Genomic DNA, 18,213 nt, shown 5'->3' on the forward strand with positions numbered 1-18,213 from the left:
ACCATGTGCAGTCAAATGGTGAGTGGGGATAGCGGGGGGGGGAAACCCCTTCCCCATTCAGGACATAAAAAACAGGCAGGAATTGCACACGGTGGCAGGGGGGAGTGGGCACAGGTTCCCTATTCCATAGAACCCCCACGTGGAAGCAGTCCGGATGATCAGCAGGAAATCGGGGGGAGGGGGTGGGGGAGGGGGGCGGGAAAACCCCTTCCCCCATAGCAGGGCATAAAAGCGGGCTGCAGTTGGGGACACAGCAGCAGGGGGAGCAGGCACTGGTTCCCTGGTCCATAGAACCCCCCACGTAGAATCAGTCCAGATGGTGAGCAGGAACAGCAAGGGGGGAGCAGCCCCTTCCCCAATTCAGGCCATAGAAACAGGGTGGAGTTGGGACATAGTGGCAAGGGGGATCAGAATCCCCATATGTTCTGCTCGGAGACCTGTTTGAACGAACAAACAAACAAACAAACTTCCCTGCTGCAACTGCAAGGCAGCAGGGAGAGGGAGTGGGCATAAAACAGTGCTCAATCCACTCCTAAATAGAGCCAGACAGTTTTAGGTAGGGGAAGGCAGGAACCTTCCCCTTCCCCTAACCCCACCCCCAAATCGCTACAGTAGGGAGGAAGAGAGTACTGGAACCAACACAATTTCGCATATAGCCCCTACAGTGGGCGGGGGCGGGGAAGAAACCTCCCACTCTCCTTTGGCAGGTGAGAGGGCTCTGGGCAGGTCATTTCAACCTCAAAAGGCAGTCCAGACAGTTAAAGGGGGAGGAAACCTTGCTGCGGCAGGGAACGCAAGGCCCTAGGGGATTATCTCAGACCCAAGTGGGGTTCCATAGAGGGCCAGAATAGAAAGAAAGAGGGGGAACAGAGAGAGAGACAAACAAACAAAAAACAACCCACACAATTTCGAGTCTGGTAAAGCAGTGGTTGGGCTGGACTGGGAGATAGTGGATAGGGGGCTACAAGCCATTCCCTGTTTCAGTCAAGGAGGGAGAAGGGGCAGGAGCCTGTAAGCAGTCTCAGCATGGCTCCAGGGGGACACAAAAAGGGACAAGGAAGTGGTGCACAAAAGGGAAGGCTTAATTCCTCTGGCACCAGTGGAATGGGGTAGCAAAAGGAGAACAGATTCACAAAGGGAGGTAGAGCTGATTAGAGGGGGTATAGGTACAAGAAGGAAAAGGGGGGTGGGAGCGGGCCCCTCCCATAGCAGTTGCAGTGTACATGGATGTTTAGGGAATCATGGTGCAGTTTTCCCCTGCTGTAGCCAGAACACAATGGGATGGGAGGAATTTGCATCACTCCCCCAGTTAGTTTCGTTACCACAGGAACCCAGAAAGCAAACAAATCACACACAGGGTGGACCCAGGGCAGTTGGTTGGACCCAGGGCAAGCCAGGGGCAGAATCCATACAGCAAGGGCAAGTGGCTGGGGGAGCCTGGGGTCGTGCACCGGAGTATCAAAGTCAGCCTATCAGGCTTGGGGAAATGGGGGCTCAAGGTGCAGCTCTTGCTCACCCAACTGACCTAGTAGCATCTGATGGGGGGCCAGTTAGCATTCAGCTAATACGATTAATTAAAGGTATTGTGTATGAGGTTGTTTCCACAGCACTACAGGCTTATAAAGAGGAACAGGTCATGCAGATCCAGGACATCTCGCTCAGGTGATTTCAGGAGCAACGGTAGATGCACAGGGAAGGGATCGCCATCCACGAACCCAGACAAATGCTGTTCATGGTAGGGAACCTTGGTGTAGGACAGTTGTCAGTGTGATCCAGAGATCAGTGGCACCACACACATGGCACAGCTATGAGAAAAGTTTTAATGAATTCATACAATTTCAGGAGCAGGAAGGCCAGTCAGCAATGTGGCCTATTACAGAGGAACAGGTGTTGGGGTACATGCTGTCATTGGCAACCCGTCAACTAGCGTCCTCCACAATTTCGAATCACCTTTTGGCCATTACACTTGTCAGTAGGCTAAATGGCTGCCCAGATCCTTGTGGGGGTTTCTTAGTTCAAAGATTTTTGGTGGGATGGTCACGTAGCGGTGGACCCAGGGATGACTCTTGCCAGCAAATTTAAAAGTATGGATTGGATGAATGGACTATAAGGTGGATAGAAAGCTGGCTAGCTTGTTGGGCTCAAAAGGTAGTGGTCAATGGCTCAATGTCTAGTTGGCAGCCAGTATCAAGCGGAGTGCCCCAGGGGTCTGTCCTGGGGCCGGTTTTGTTCGACATCTTTATTAATGATCTGGATGATGGGATTAATTGCACCCTCAGCAAGTTCGCAAATGACACTAAGCTGGGGGGAGAGGTAGATACGCTGGAGGGTAGGGATAGGGTCCAGAGGGACCTAGACAAATTGGAGGATTGGGCCAAAAGAAATCTGATGAGGTTCAACAAGGACAAGTGCAGAGTCCTACACTTAGGAAGGAAGAATTGCATGCACCGCTACAGGCTGGGGACCGACTGGCTAAGCAGCAGTTCTGCAGAAAAGGACCTGGGGATTACAGTGGATGAGAAGCTGGATATGAGTCAGCAGTGTGCCCTCGTTGCCAAGAAGGTCAATGGCATATTGGGCTGTATTAGTAGGAGCACTGCCAGCAGATCGAGGGAAGTGATTATTCCCCTCTATTCGGCACTGGTGAGGCCACAACTGGAGTACTGTGTCCAGTTTTGTTCCCCCCACTATAGAAGGGATGTGGACAAATTGGAGAGAGTCCAGCAGAGGGAAACAAAAATGATTATGGGGCTGGGGCACATGACTTATGAGGAGAGGCTGAGGGAACTGGGGTTATTTAGTCTGCAGAAGAGAAGAGTGAGGGGGGATTTGATAGCAGCCTTCAACCAACTGAAGGGGGGTTCCAAAGAGGATGGAGCTCGGCTGTTCTTAGTGGTGGCAGGTATGAAAGCAGAGGTTATTCAGGCAATCGGGCGCTGGCAGTCTAATGCATACCGAACATATGTAAGACCGCAGGTGGAAAATCAACATTAATCGGTTATGTTCTCATTTCAGATATGGAACAGCTGGCTATACACACGAGGGTGTGGATCTGTGGGCACAGTATTGTGTTTTGGGTGCATAGGCACACATCCAGGTTGCCCGAGGGCTCCCAGTTGGGATTCGGTGGTGAAGCATTACTCATTTGGCATACACGGAGGGGCATGTTATGGGATCAACTGATAACGCTGTTGTATGCTGTGCGGGTACGTCAGCGACCACTGGATACATTACTGATACACCTGGGAGAAAATGATCTGGGAACACTTAAAGGGGTGGAGTTAATGCTTTGAACTAGGAGGGACCTGAAGCAGATCCTGGCAATTTTTCCGGGTGTTAACATTGTCTGGTCGGATATGCTTCAGCACAGGATCTGGCGGGGAACCATGAACCCCAGCAGGGTGGACATAACCAGGAAGTATGTGAACAGGGAAGTGGTCAAATTCTTGTTGCCCTTGTGGGGGGCAGTAATTTCACATCCTGGCATATTCTATGGGACACCGCAGTTATTTCAGGAAGATGGTGTGCACCTGTCAGACTCAGGTGTTGCCATATTTTTGGCTGAAATAAAAGAGGGCATTGGGAGATGTCTGGGAACTCGGCTGGGTGTGGGGAGGAGGGAGCCAAGCTAATGGCTGGTGCCTCCTTGTGGCAGACGTGCAGTGCAGGTACTCCATAAAATAAGGCACAAAAGAACGGATAAATGGCTTGGAAATGAATTAAGGAGAGGAGCTTGGTAATTGAGCAAGCTGGGGGCAGTTGGGGACTCCTCTGATTGGTACAGCAGGGACCCAACCCCACATCATTATAGTCCACCTATGTGTGTGGTCAGTAAGGTCCCGGCAAGGGAATTGCTGGAGGGACATGGATGAAAAGCGGGGGGAGCTGGTGGAAGCGGGTGGAACCCTAACCCTAACCTTAACCCACACACACCAGAATTGGCTGGAATTGGAGGTTCCCAGCAGTGGATCTGCTGGAGGGACATGAACAGAAGTGTTGGCGGGGGGGGGGGGGGGGCTGAAAAAAGCACTCATGCCCCTCCCCCCCCCCCGTGAATTGTGGGGGTTTTCACCTGCACTGCACATTTTATCCGCCGGGTTAGTCCCAGACATCTAATAATAATGTTGTGGCCTGAATAAACCCATATCTAATGTCTCCTGTCATTCTTTTGGCATAGCCAGACAAGCTTTTCCTGTTACCAGAGTCCTTAACTGCAGTGCGGGAAGGCTCTAGCAGCAGGGAAGTGCCAGCGTCTTTCCCTCCAGTAGGGAAAGGCTCTAGCTGCAGGAAGCCATTTCCTATGGCCTCCCGACTGCCTGTCACTTTCCTTGCTGCCAGAACCTTTGCATGCAGTGGGGAAAGGCTCCAGCACCTGAAAGGTAGCAGGACACCATACATGACTAAAAATAGCAGTGTAGACAGGAAGGCATGGCTTCAAGTTCATCTGTGCTCTACTTGCATAAGTAACCAAGTACATACTCTACATGTCACCAAAAGAAGCATGCAGTGTAGATGTTATCACACTGTCTCAAGTAGCTCATGACTGTGAGTGCCTGCCACAGAGCAGACTGTCAAACACAGGGCAGATACATCAAACTGGTGGTGTGTTCTATTATTAGATTTCACCAAGCCAGCAAAAAATTTGAATTTCTGGATCACTATAACAGTCCTACCATAGAGTCACAAACAGTCCCCTTTGACTCTCCAGGTTATCTTGCAATCCAGACAAACTGGACTTTCTGATAAATGGACACTTACTCCAAATATCACACCATGTTCAGGTTGCTTCCAGTCCCAAGAGACCAGTCACTTATCCTAGATCAGTTGGTACTTTAGATCTTTCACCAAAGACAATGCCTGTAGCCAATTCTGTAATAAACTATGTTAGGATATAGATATTCAGGCCTTTCTGCAGAGGCCTATACTTTAAGAATTTAGGTGTATTCTTATCACTAAGCTAGTTATAGAGGTATAAAAGAAAGAATCAAAATCACTGTCTGCCGGTGTAAGGGCCTTCTCTTACTGTCAAGTATCAGGGGGTAGCCGTGTTAGTCTGTATCTACAAAAACAACAAGGAGTCTGGTGGCACCTTAAAGACTAACAGATTTATTTGGGCATTGCATCCGAAGAAGTGAGGTTTTTACCCACGAAAGCTTATGCCCAAATAAATCTGTTAGTCTTTAAGGTGCCACCAGACTCCTTGTTGTTTCTCTTACTGTGACAGTCTGAGGCCCTGTTCTTTGGCTAAGCAGCAGAGGCCAGCCATAAGCTGGGAAGTATATGGTCACATCCTTACATTCCAAACTAGTCACACTGAAATAAGGTGCTATTGGGCTGTTAGGAATACCATCCTGTCCTGATATTCCTATCACCTCCAGAGAAAGGGAAGAGCCTAGAAGATGTAAAAGGAAACTTAGTTTGATAGCATCCTGTCTGGCAAGAACTCACTTATCAATAGCTGGGATGTGAAATCCTCATTTCTGTATTGTTCTATCACTGTAGTCTTCACTTCCCTATTGTTTGTCTGTATAATCTCTGTTTGGTTCTGTGATTGTTTCTGTCTGCTGTATAATAAATTTTGTTGGGTGTAAACCAATTAAGGTGGTGGGATATAATTGGTTAAATAATCATATTACAATATGTTAGGATTGATTAATTAAATTTCAGAAAATGATTGGTTAAGGTATAGCTAAGCAGAACTCAAGTTTTACTATATAGTCTGCAGTCAATCAGGAAGTAAGGGGGGAATGGGAACAGGGAATGGGGGTGGGGGAATTGGAATCATGTTTCGCTGGGGGGGGATGGGAACAGGGAATGGGAACAGGGACACAGGCAAGGCTCTGTGGTGTCAGAGCTGGGAAGGGGGACACTGAGGAAGGAAACTGGAATCATGCTTGCTGTAAGTTCACCCCAATAAACATTGAATCGTTTGCACCTTTGGACTTCAGGTATTGTTGCTCTCTGTTCATGCGAGAAGGACCAGGGAAGTGAGATGGTGAAGGAATAAGCCCCCTAAGAAACTATCTAAAGGTCTATTAACTAGGAAAAAAGAAATGAGAGTTGTTTACAGGTTAAAGCAAGCCTATACACACATATGAGTTATCATCTAACTCCTAACAGTGACAGTGTTAGGTAAAAAGCAAGTCCTTACTCACCTCTCCAGCACCCGAGTTCGTGCGGAGTTGGTATGGGGCTCACAATCTGTCAGAGACCAGACACCAATTCGTTGATCAACGGGCTCACACTATCCTTAGCTTAAAAGGCTTCGGAGTAAGTGTGGCAAGTTTATTAGGGGTGAGCATCAATATTTATATACAGAAGTAAACAAAGTGATTAACAGATCATAATGGTCATGCATAATCAATCAAGATTCTACAGGATAAAACAGGTTAAAATGTAAACTTAAAAAGACAAAAGGGGAGATGGCTACTTAAGGGGAGGGGGGTGTCATGAGTAGTTAGCAGGTCAGAGCTTTGATTAAAACTTTCAGACAGAGACATCAAGTCTGGGTTAAGTTTAAGCTCATCAAAAGTTCAGACTTAACATTCCTCCATTTGTAGCTTTGGGATAACTATTTACCAAAAGCTACACCCCATTTTAAGGAGCCAAGGGCCGCTTGGCAATTTCAGCCTGGGCCAACTCGAAGAGAGTAAGGCCTTTGGCTGAAGTAGGAAAAGAATAAACTGACCCACATGAGTCTATGAGGGAGGGGACACACTGAATACAGCAACACAGTATTATAAGAATTACTATGGCCCCAACAATACCCACCAAGAGTTTTTTAACCCACCCAAATCCAGGCAGCCAATTCCATAAGGCTCCCCACCAATCATAAGGTGGCTGGCCAGAGGAGTAGTTCTTAGCCATTTCCCTTAGATGTTTGGTACGTTGAAAAGTGTCAGGGTAGGTGTCATTTACAAAAACACAGCATTCTTCATTTATGAGGGCGCAAGTTCCTCCCTGGTCTGCTAACATTATGTCTAAAGCCATTCGGTTTTGCAAAGCTAACTGGCGCAGCTGGGACATTTCCCCGGCCTGATTCTCAAATAGGGTCGCAGTTTCATTGGTTAAAGATTCTAGTAGTCCCTGTAGACGGATGACACCACCCCTCAAGCTAATGAGACCAGCCCACCGCTGCCACGACAAACCATCACAGATATTAATATCTCTGAAGGTTTCACGGATGTTACGAACGTGGGGAAAATGAGGGGGAGTGAGGGAGATGCGAGAAGGCGGTGTTAGCCACGCTAAATAACATGACCCTGCCCAATCAGGGGAGAGAAAGTAATAAGCTTTGGGCCCGCACACCCAGTATTTTCCATACAGTGCGTTTCGGGTATTCCATTTCTCAAAGTAGGAGGTAACCCACCACCCGTTGGACCACTGTTCCCCTGGTAACGCAGAGGGGTTGTTGTGCGAACTGCAGAGGCACAATTTGGTAGTGGTGTTTTCAAAGTGCAGTGTAGTACTACTTGAGCAGTTGTAGAAGGCAATCGTATATCCCTTAACAATTAGTTGGACACCCTCGTGATCTGAGCAGGGCTTCTTAAAAGCTGACTCTGAAGGCTTGCCCACCCATGAAAAAGTTGGATCGGGGTGAGGGATCCACATATGGGATAAGTGGGATGCGCAAGGCTTGAAGCCAAGATTTTTACTAAAGGCGGTGCCATTAAAATACATGTTGCATTTACTTGTTCCCACAAAAGTTGACCCCTTTTCTTTAACAAAACACAGTGATCCTGTCTGATTGGTTACCCTGAGATATCTGTTAATTGGCACTCCTGTTTTGTCCCATGTAAGATTGTGTTGGACTGGATCTTTTACTCTAGCCGGTGGCATCCAAGTCATATTAGCAGTGGTCAGGGGAATGGGTGTGAAGAGGAGTCCCTGTTCTGCATTTACTGGAAATTGAGTACATACCCAGCAATTACTTCTATTTCCTAAAATACGAATTTTAACCTCGTGGGAATATCTAATAAAAGCATTATCTTCATAAGCAGAAAATAAACTAAAAAGGCATAATAAAAAACATACAGTTGTCAGAATAAAAGGTCCTCTCATTTTTTCCGATTCAATTTAAGTCTGATGTCTGAAAGAGGTAAGCTGGTCCACTGGTCAGAGGCAGTGTCCTCAGTGGTGGCAAGAGCTGCTGGTCCGTCACTGTGGTCCACTACGGCTGGCTTGACGTGGGAGTGGTGGATCCAGGATTTGCGTCCTTCCAGGAACACTGCAGTCTGGGTTGTTAAAAGAACCTGGTGGGGTCCAGTAAACCTCGGCTGGAGGGTGTCGCCACGAACGAACTTTTTGGCCCAGACGAAGTCCCCTGGTTGGAACGGGTGGATCTGTTCTTCCAGCGGCATGGTCTGGGAAAACTGCGAGGCTTTCCAAAGGGTACGGAGGCGAGCCTGTAGGGAGAGAAACTGGCACGCGGTCATATGATCCCCTCCCAATAGTGAAACATCAGCACGTGGTAGCGCCCCGCCTTTGAAAGGGGGGTGTCCATAGAGCAGTTCAAAGGGGGATAATCCCAATACACGGGTTGGGCGAGTACGAAGGTGAAACAGGACCAAGGGAAGTACCTGAGGCACTTTAACCCTGTTTCCTGACAGTATTTAGCCAATGTAAGCTTAAGCTCCCTATTCATACGCTCAACTTTCCCGCTAGACTGGGGGTGGTAGGGTGTATGAAAGGAGTGTGAAATGCCCAGTCCTTGTTCTAAACGGCCAAGGACATGACCAGTAAAGTGGGGTCCGCGATCTGAGTCAAGCACGAGAGGGATGCCAAAACGGGGTACAATGTCTCTAAGGAGAATCTTCGCCACTGTGGCAGCAGTAGCAGTAGGAAAAGCTTCGACCCATGAAGTCAGAGGGCAAACCAAAACAAGGAGGTGCTTTTTCCCAAAAGCCTTTGGCATATCTGCAAAGTCAATTTGAAGATGTTGAAATGGAGCAGCAGGCGGAGGTCTTCCACCCTTAATTTTGTTAAGAGGCGGAGCAGGTCCATTACGCTGACATGTGCTGCATGCTTTCACTATTGACAGGCAGTAGGGTTGAATGCCTGGAGCATACCAAAAGCGAGCGATGGTGTCCACAAGGGCGTGTGTGCCGTAGTGACCCCCCTTATCATGGTGCCAGCGAACTGCCACGGGGTATGTGGAGCGAGGGAGGCAGGCTCGGCCATCCGGCATAAGCCAGGTCCCTTTGACCAGAGTGGCTCCGAGGCTCTCCCACGACTGTAGTTCAGCAGCGGGTACTGGTACGGGGTGCGGTGGAGTAAAGGAGGAGGTTACAATAGCCAACGTGGGCATGGCTAAGGGTAAGACGGCAGCCGTCTTGGCGGAGGCGTCAGCCAGGGCATTCCCACGGGTGACGGGGCTATCATCTTTAGTATGGGCCCGGCAGTGAACTACAGCCAGGACCGAGGGTTCTTGGAGGGTGTCCAAAAGCTTGTGGATGAGGGGGAGGTGCTGAATGGGTTTACCGGCAGCTGTCTGGAAACATCGAAACTTCCAGAGGTGGATGTGACAATGCACAACTCCAAAAGCATACTTGCTATCAGTAAAAATGGTAACGGTCTTACCAGCGGCCAACTGGCAAGCTCGGGCCAGGGCATAGAGTTCGGCGGCTTGGGCTCCCCAGTTGCCTGGCAGTGAGGCGGCCTCTTGAATGTCCCATTCAGAGGTGACTGCATAACCGGTGAAACGCTTGCCATCAACATAGAAGGAGCTTCCGTCCGAGAAGAGGATGCAATCAGGGTTGTCCAGTGGCACGTCAAACAGGTTGTTCCTTATCTGTAAGATGCTATGAACTACTTCCACACAGTCGTGCTGATCCTGGAGGACTAGCAGGTCAGGAAGCAAGGTAGCTGGATTAAGGGGCCCACACCTTTCAAAAATTAGGTTAGTGTCTTCTAAGAGTTCGGCCTCTAGCTGTTGCTGACGATGGGCCGAAAAGACTTGGGTTGTGCCCCTACGCAGAAGGGCTGACAAGGCATGAGAGGTCCAAACCGTGGTAAAATGACCCAGGGTCAGGCTCTTTGCCTTTGTGATCAGCAGGGCAGCTGCTGCCAGAGTCCGGGTGCAGGATGGGGTTCCCTGAGCGACAGGGTCGATCTGCTGAGAGTAAAAAGCAAGCGGGAAATGGTGGGGCCCGCTCAGCTGGGTAAGGACGCCACTAGCAATTCCGCCCCTCTCGTGGACAAAAAGGTGAAAGGGTTTGCTGTAATTGGGGGGGCGGAGAGACATGGAGGAGGCCACACTGTCCTTGAGTAACTGAAAGGCTTGGATCGTGTCTGGGGACCACTGCAAAGGGTCAGGAGCAAGGTTAGCAGTGAGTCGGTGGAGCGGTTTGCTTAACTCCCCGCAGGATGGCAACCAGGGGCGACAGAAGCCAATTAATCCTAAGAAACCTCGAAGTTGTTTCTTGGTGTTTGGCAGAGGGCAGTTTTGGATAGTCTTTATGCGGACTGGGTCCATTTGTCTCCCCTCTGGGGTTAACAGGAAGCCCAGATATCGGACCTTCTGTGAGACCCACTGAATCTTGTTAGGGTCTACCTTGTGGCCTCTGGTGTGTAGGTATAATAAAAGTGCCTTACCATCGATGCGGAGGGCAGCTTCTTCGCGGTTACCTAATAGGATGTCATCTACGTATAGGACTAACGTGGATCCCTGCGGACTGGTGAAGCCTTCCAAGTTGTGGCGGAGGCATTGGCTGAAAATCGTGGGGCTGTCTCTATATCCTTGAGGAAGTCGTTGCCAGACATAACTTTGTCCCTCCTAGGAAACCAAAGAGATACTGAGAGTCTGGGTGCACAGGAATGCTGAAAAAGGCTGATTTTAAGTCAATAACAGTGAACCACTCAGCATCCCAGGGGATTTGGCTGATGATAGTAGCTGGATCAGGAACTACTGCATGAAGAGGGACCACATACTGATTAACAACCCGTAGATCCTGTACAAAGCGCCAACGAATAGGGTCTCCGTCCTTTTTAGGAGGCTTTTTGACAGGCAGTATAGGGGTGTTACAGGGAGTGCGCTGAGGGCGGACTAGCTTTTGTGCAATGAATCCCTCGATAATGGGGCGGATGCCCTCCCGGGCTTCCAGCGACAGGGGGTATTGAGGGACTGACGGGGGGTTAGGAGGGCTTCACTTGAATCCTTACTGGCTCTGCCGAAAGGAGCAGGCCAACATCAGTGTCAGAAATTCCCTAGAGGGTTAAAGGCAAGTCAGTGAGGTCAGGGGAGAGAGGGGGGGGTTCCCAATTACCCTGAGTTGGGGCCGAATTTCCTAACACTGTTATTAATAATCCTACCCCTTCAGGAGTGCAGGTTAAAGTAGCCTCAAGCTTACAGAGTAAATCCCGGCCCATCAAAGGGATCGGACAAGCTGGGGGAAAAAGAAAACGGTGAGAAAAACATTTATCAGCATAAATAACATTTAGAGGCAAAGTGAGTCCCAGAGACTGTGGGTTGCCCTCCACCCCAGTTGCAGTTTTAACCTCAGAGGATAGCCAGGGAGAGGGGGCATGATTTAAAAGAGAGAAAGTAGCTCCAGTATCAATGAGGAAAGAGACAGGCAGTCCTTGGACTGAAAGGGTTAGACGAGGCTCTTTGCTGGGGGGGGGGAGAAAGTGAGGAAGGAGCCGGCTAAAGACATTAAGGAAATAAGACCATCACATTGTTTGCCTTCGCCCCCGGGGTACCGTCATTGAGGAGGCTGAGTTTGCTGCAGCTGCTGCTGTTGCCCGTAGTTGATCCAGGCCTGAGGAATGGGCTGGGCTGGTGGTGCAGGGGTGTATTCGTCCCTGGTGTAAGTATCTGCGGATGCGACCGGACCCTCTGGGCGTCCCCAGGGGCATTCACGTTTAAAGTGACCGGGCTGTCCGCACTGAAAACAATTTCCTGGTGGCTGGGGTTGCCAGGACCCTCTTCCCCAAGCACCCTGAAATCCCCTGCCACGGCCACGGCCTCTGCCTCGAATACCGCCGCGAAAAGCTAAAGCCATCAACTTATATTCTTCCTTTTTCTCTTTCTTTTTACTACTTTCCCTTTCTTTCTCCCATGCAAAATCAGCTACGTCCAACACTGAAGTGACTGACTCACCTCCCCAACCAGGGCGAAACTTTAAGAAATAATCCCTTACAGGGGGCACTGACTGATTCACAAAAAACGAAATAAGAGTAGGGTGGTCTGCTTCTCTCTCAGGATCCATCTGAGTGAACATTCGGGCCCCCTCCAATAGCCTCGACCAGAACTTTCTGGGTGGCTCATCAGATTCCTGCCGAATCTGCATGAACTTAGCCTGATTAGGCGAGCGACGAGCCATTTCTTTGAGTCTCTCTAACAATCGCTCTCGATCTGTTCGCAGCTGAGTCAGCCTTGGCTGACTCCAGTCTAGGGGATTCCAGCCAGCGGCTTGATCCCGCCTATCCATCCAAGTGGTATTAACCGCATCGCTATCCCCCCCATGTCCTTTCTGCCATCCACAATCTACTACGTTCCTCTCCGGTCAAAACTCTACTTAACAACTGATCTACATCCGTATAAGTAGGATTATGACTTGAAAACAATCTTTCTAAAAGTTCTGTGATCTTTCGGGGATTTTCCCCAAAGGACCCTGACAACCGTCCCCACTCTTTCAAGTCCCATTCTAGCCATCCTTTATATTCCACAATATTAGTATGTTGTAACTGGCCAGTATTGTCCACAAAAGGTTGGTAGTGCACCTGTAAAGGCATTTCTCTACTTACACCTTTATTACTCACAAAAGATTTGGCGGAGGCAGCCTCTGGGCTATCCTCAGGGGAGGGATATGCATCCTGCTGCATATGCTTGATCTTTTGCCTAGTAATTACTCCTCCCGAGGTGTGCCCTTCCATTTCCCCCTTATCCCTCTGCAGAGATTCCGATCTGGAGTCCTGCAGATTCCCCTCTGCGCTCTGGAGAGAGTCCCCCTGCGGAGGAATAGGGGCAGGTGCAGTGGGGACCAACTGACGAGTCAAAACACGCCGTGGTTTACACCCTTCATCGAAATAACATGGAGGGGATTCACTCTCGGGAGAATACCTGACTGCCATAATTTTTAAAGATTTCCACAGCTCTGCTGCTGTGTCCCAACAAAACCAGTAACATAATTGTCCCGGATGGTCTTTTTCGATCTGGCTCCTTACTCCTCTTAAGGCAGCCTGTTCGAAAGAGCCATACGAAGGCCACCTCATCTCCGGGTCGGCCAATACCGCGGTATACCCAGTCCAATTCCTTACACACAGTGTGTACAACTTCCTCCTAGACATTCCTGTCTGTACTGGGAGTTTCCCTTCGTTCCATACCTTATTTACAATCCCCAGCGGACTCTCAAGAGGCACGCTAGTCCCTTGACTCATGGTGTCTGACAGGAGCCCTCCAACTGGCGTTTATCCTGCTGTCCAGTACACGACCCCTCAATATTGAATTGGCTGGGAGAAATCTCCCGTGGCGCCTGCCAATTCGTATATGAGTGGTCTGACCACTGGACAGAGGCATTGCACCAGAAGGAAATCCGGGACGAGCCCCCAAATTGTTAGGTAAAAAGCAAGTCCTTACTCACCTCTCCAGCACCCGAGTTCGTGCGGAGTTGGTATGGGGCTCACAATCTGTCAGAGACCAGACACCAATTCGTTGATCAACGGGCTCACACTATCCTTAGCTTAAAAGGCTTCGGAGTAAGTGTGGCAAGTTTATTAGGGGTGAGCATCAATATTTATACACAGAAGTAAACAAAGTGATTAACAGATCATAATGGTCATGCATAATCAATCAAGATTCTACAGGATAAAACAGGTTAAAATGTAAACTTAAAAAGACAAAAGGGGAGATGGCTACTTAAGGGGAGGGGGGTGTCATGAGTAGTTAGCAGGTCAGAGCTTTGATTAAAACTTTCAGACAGAGACATCAAGTCTGGGTTAAGTTTAAGCTCATCAAAAGTTCAGACTCAACAACAGAGTTGTAATGATCTGTCAGTTCAAAGTTTCTTTCAGTGCAGAACTAGGGGGCAGCCCTTGGGGATATCTGGCTTCAGTTTAGTGTGTCTGGGCCTATCAGAGTTCAAACAGCCAAAAAGATGGAAAATTTTCCTGTGACTTCGTTTTATTTCCTTCACTCTGTTTCCAAGTCAAGAGGAAGAGCTTCCTTGCAAGTAGCATTTCTCAGGTGTGATAGGGCTATTAACCAATCCTTTGTATTGCAATGTTCCTTGATGGCCCATGTGATTTTGATAGTCCTTCTGGATGGGCAGGAGGGATGATTCCCATGCCTGTGTTCCCACCTTCAGAGCAAACATTTTCAGAGTGATAAAGGTACATATTTTCTTATAACATAGAAAACAGATGTGAGGTTGGTAGATCAGTTGCTAGCTCATGCCAGAGCCCAAGGGCAATTCATGTGTGGATTAGTATAGATCAAAGTGTTAAATGTATAACAGTGTATGTGGTGTTTAAACTTTATGAAAACTAATGGGACATTATTTGCATTGTTTTCACTTATCTGTATTCTGTTATAATGTAGTAGCAAACATTTACCTTGTTTATTCCCCTGTAACTAAATAACCCATCATACAAGAAAGAAGCCTTGTGGAATTAAAATGAAGAACTCTAACAGAAAAAAGCTAATTTCAAAGCAAATGGCCATTGTGTGTGATGATTGGAGGTCAAAGACTCAAAATGAATTCCTCACTCTCTGTCATCAAAGAAAAAGCCCATGTGGACAGTGACCCTATCAGCTTGTGTCCTGTGACAAGAATCTATAAGTATGGATTCAAGGAAATATCCTGGAACTTTGGACTGTTTGGATTCTTACAGGGAAGTGTACCAGATGCAATGCAGAGATCCCCAGAGACAATCTAGGTACCCTGAAAAGACTTTTGGAAAACTGGCAGTTTATTACATCACTGTCAGCATTTGGAATTACAAATTCTGAGTCACCTGTGCATATATTTTACCTGCTTTAACCTCTCAGTAACTCTCATTTTCTTTTCTTAGCTAATAAACATTTAATTAGCTTACTATAGAATTGGCTACCAGTGTTGTCTTTGGTGCAAGATCTAGAGTATCAACTGATCTGGGGTAAGTGACTGGTCTCTTGGGACTGGAAGCAATTTAAATGTGATGTGATTTTTGGTGTAAATAACCATTTTCACAAAGTCCAGTTTGTCTGGATGGCTAGATAGCCTGGAGTGGCCAAGGGGACTGTTTGTGACTCCATGGTAGGACTGGCATCGTGATCCAGGAGTTCACTTTTGTCACTGGCGTGGTGCAATCTAATTAATAGAACACTCTGCCTGTTTGGGCTGTCTGCCCTGTTTTCTGATAGTCTGCTCTGAGGTAGGCACTCACAGTGGCGAGGCACTGCAGAAAGCATGACAACAGACATTACAAGTGAGATGAATGCATACAGCAACTTACAAGAATTTCATAAAGTCTAAACACTAAATACATTCTTATAAGATTAATACCTATTTTGAGCAAAATTAACATATAGGTGAACTGGTCTGAGGTTGTCAGTCTTTAGCTAATACCTGCAGCTTGGGCAAGATCTGGCCTGCCAGGGTCATGGATGTAGCATAAGTGTAAAACTTATTTTTATTTTGACCACTGCCCATCACTGTCTCAGCAGGGAGATGTTTGGTCAGACAAGAAGGGGGATATCCAACTGCTGGGAGGAAGAAGGGAGACTGAAGAACTCACGCCAAGACATGCTGGAGCCTAACCCTTCCTTGGATCTCAAAGTGCATGTGGGAATGTGCCTGGGGAGTGACCAATATTGGCCAACCAGTGGAGATGAGGGGATCTGGTTGGCTCTCACAGCTCCCCTTCTCCAAGTGTTAAGCCTTCCCTAGGGCCAGTGGCAATCTTGCTGCAGTCACTGCTCTGCCTTCCCTCCTTCCTTGTAGTTGAGGTTTGTTAAGTTTTGATTCAATTGTGTGTTTTGGGATCAGGAAGGAATTTTTTCCTGTTGGGCTAAATTGTCAGGAGTCCAGAGAGCTTTTTGCCTTCCTTGCAGCTTTGTGCAGCCACACTTCAATTTAAAAGTAAGGAAACCTGAATTCTTCACAGACTGAGGTCCCCCTGCATCCCGCTACCTCCTCCAGGGTGAGAGGATTCAGAAGTGAGCTGAGTTCTAGGTGTAGGCTGAAGAGGGTCTACTCTAAGTTATTGTTTTTATGATGGGAGCCCTGTAACCATGTGCTGGACCGATTTAATGTCTGGTCTATGGAGTGTGACAAATACCCTCTCCATTGTTAAGTTAATAAAGTTGTGGCCTGCTGTATAAATCCATCCCTGTGTCTCTGTCATTCATCTGCATGTACTGTGATGTATACTGTGTGACATAAACAATGTCAGGAAGTGGGAAGGGAGGGTGAGGAAGAAACTGCAAACAAAACACAAGCTAGAAAAGATTTGACAAGAAGCACAACATTACTACCAAAGCAGCAACCTGTGCTGAATGCAGTTCCTTAACTTTAAATACAGCTTTATCATTTTATGGGAAGAGGGAGGTGCCAGTTTGTTTGTTTGTTTGTTTGTTTTTCAGTCTGAAGCTAGAGCTTCAAGCAGTGACGGTATATTTTCTGCTATGTAATCGGTCCCACTGAAGGAATGTTAATTTGGTTCACTGCATTATAATAAAACAGTGGAGTTAGGCAGTGAAAATGTGTTATCTAATTGAGACGAACAACTCCTAAACAGAATAAATGAATGTCTTAAAATAATAGTAAATAAAAGTAGTCAGCAGGCCTAATATATGGAAAATATAGTTGTAGAAATTAGACTGATATTTCACATGAGGTAAAATAATGAATTCCACTGAACAAGCAATAAGGAAGAACTAGAACGGTAGTTTGAAGGGGGAAATGAACTCAGAATTGTGCTAAAATATGGGTCCAATCATCAGCTAAAATAAATCAGAATAGCTCCACTGAAGTGAATGGAGCTACACCAATTTACAGAAGCTGAACTATGTACCATAAGGCCTGACAAAATGGTGTAAAATGCCCTTTGTGTAAATAAGAACTGTGGCTTTTGATTCTATAGTGAACAAGTAGTTTGTTTTTCAGGACTCCACCAGTTTACATTTTGCAGTTGTGGTGGGGATAGTTTCTCCTCCACTGATGTCTCTTTCTGCTGTGTATATATGACCCCAGAGTATATGAGCACCTCCTGCTTTTTTATGTTTTGATTCTCACAACACTCCTGAGAGGTAAACAAGTATTATTATTCCATTGTATAGTTGAAAAACTTGACCAACATCACACAGAAAGTCTCTGGTGTAACTAGGAAAGAAACCTAGGGCTTCACAATCCTAAACCAGTACCCTGACCACTGGAGCATGCTTCCTGTCTAGAAGATATGCTGAAAGAGATCTGGGGAGCTTCTGTAAGGCAGCTATTTCATATGCAAATTGTGACTGGACTGGACTAAATTATAAAGGGGGGAATACCACTAAAATTAAAATGTGATTCCACTCTGAAAAGTGGTTGGGTAAAAATGTCATCATGGCTTCCATATTCCCTCTATCTCACTAATTTCCATATAGATTTTTTTCTCGGATATCAAGTAAAAAAAAAACCTGGGTGAAATCTCGGCTGCATTGAAGTAAATGGCAAAACTCACATTGACTTCAGTGGGGCCAGCATTTCACCTATTCTTTCTAGTGTCCAGCCCAGCAAATTCAACCTGGGTTCTAACTGTCAAGGTAGGTTCTTTTGATTTTGTGTATCATGACCAGTAACAGAGGCTTTACAGGCCAAATTATTCTCTCTCATTTGCAATCCCATTGCCTTCACTTATGCCCTCAATTACATCTTTGCAGTCCCAAACAGCTGTCACCTAAAGCATATTCTGAAAACAATAGGATTGCATGCATGTAACTGAAGACATAATTTGGCTAAAGGAACCTCAGTTAGTGGTCATGATGCATGAGATGGAACGAACCCGCTTTGACTGTCAAAGCCCAGGGTGAGTTCATAGAATTGACAGTAAGAGAAAACAGCCCTTTCTAGCAAACCGAGCAAACTATATGGAAATTATTGAGACATGAGGATTGTGGAACTCCACCATGTTATTTTTAATAAAATTATTTTTCAGGGTAGAATCACACTTCAAGCTTGCACTACCATTCTACTACCCAGTTTTCACTGTCTTTGTAATTTTCTCAAACATTCTTCCTTCTAGAAGAAATTT

The sequence above is a fragment of the Emys orbicularis genome, chromosome 1 (genome assembly GCF_028017835.1).
Source record: "Emys orbicularis isolate rEmyOrb1 chromosome 1, rEmyOrb1.hap1, whole genome shotgun sequence".
Lineage (NCBI taxonomy): Eukaryota > Metazoa > Chordata > Testudines > Emydidae > Emys > Emys orbicularis.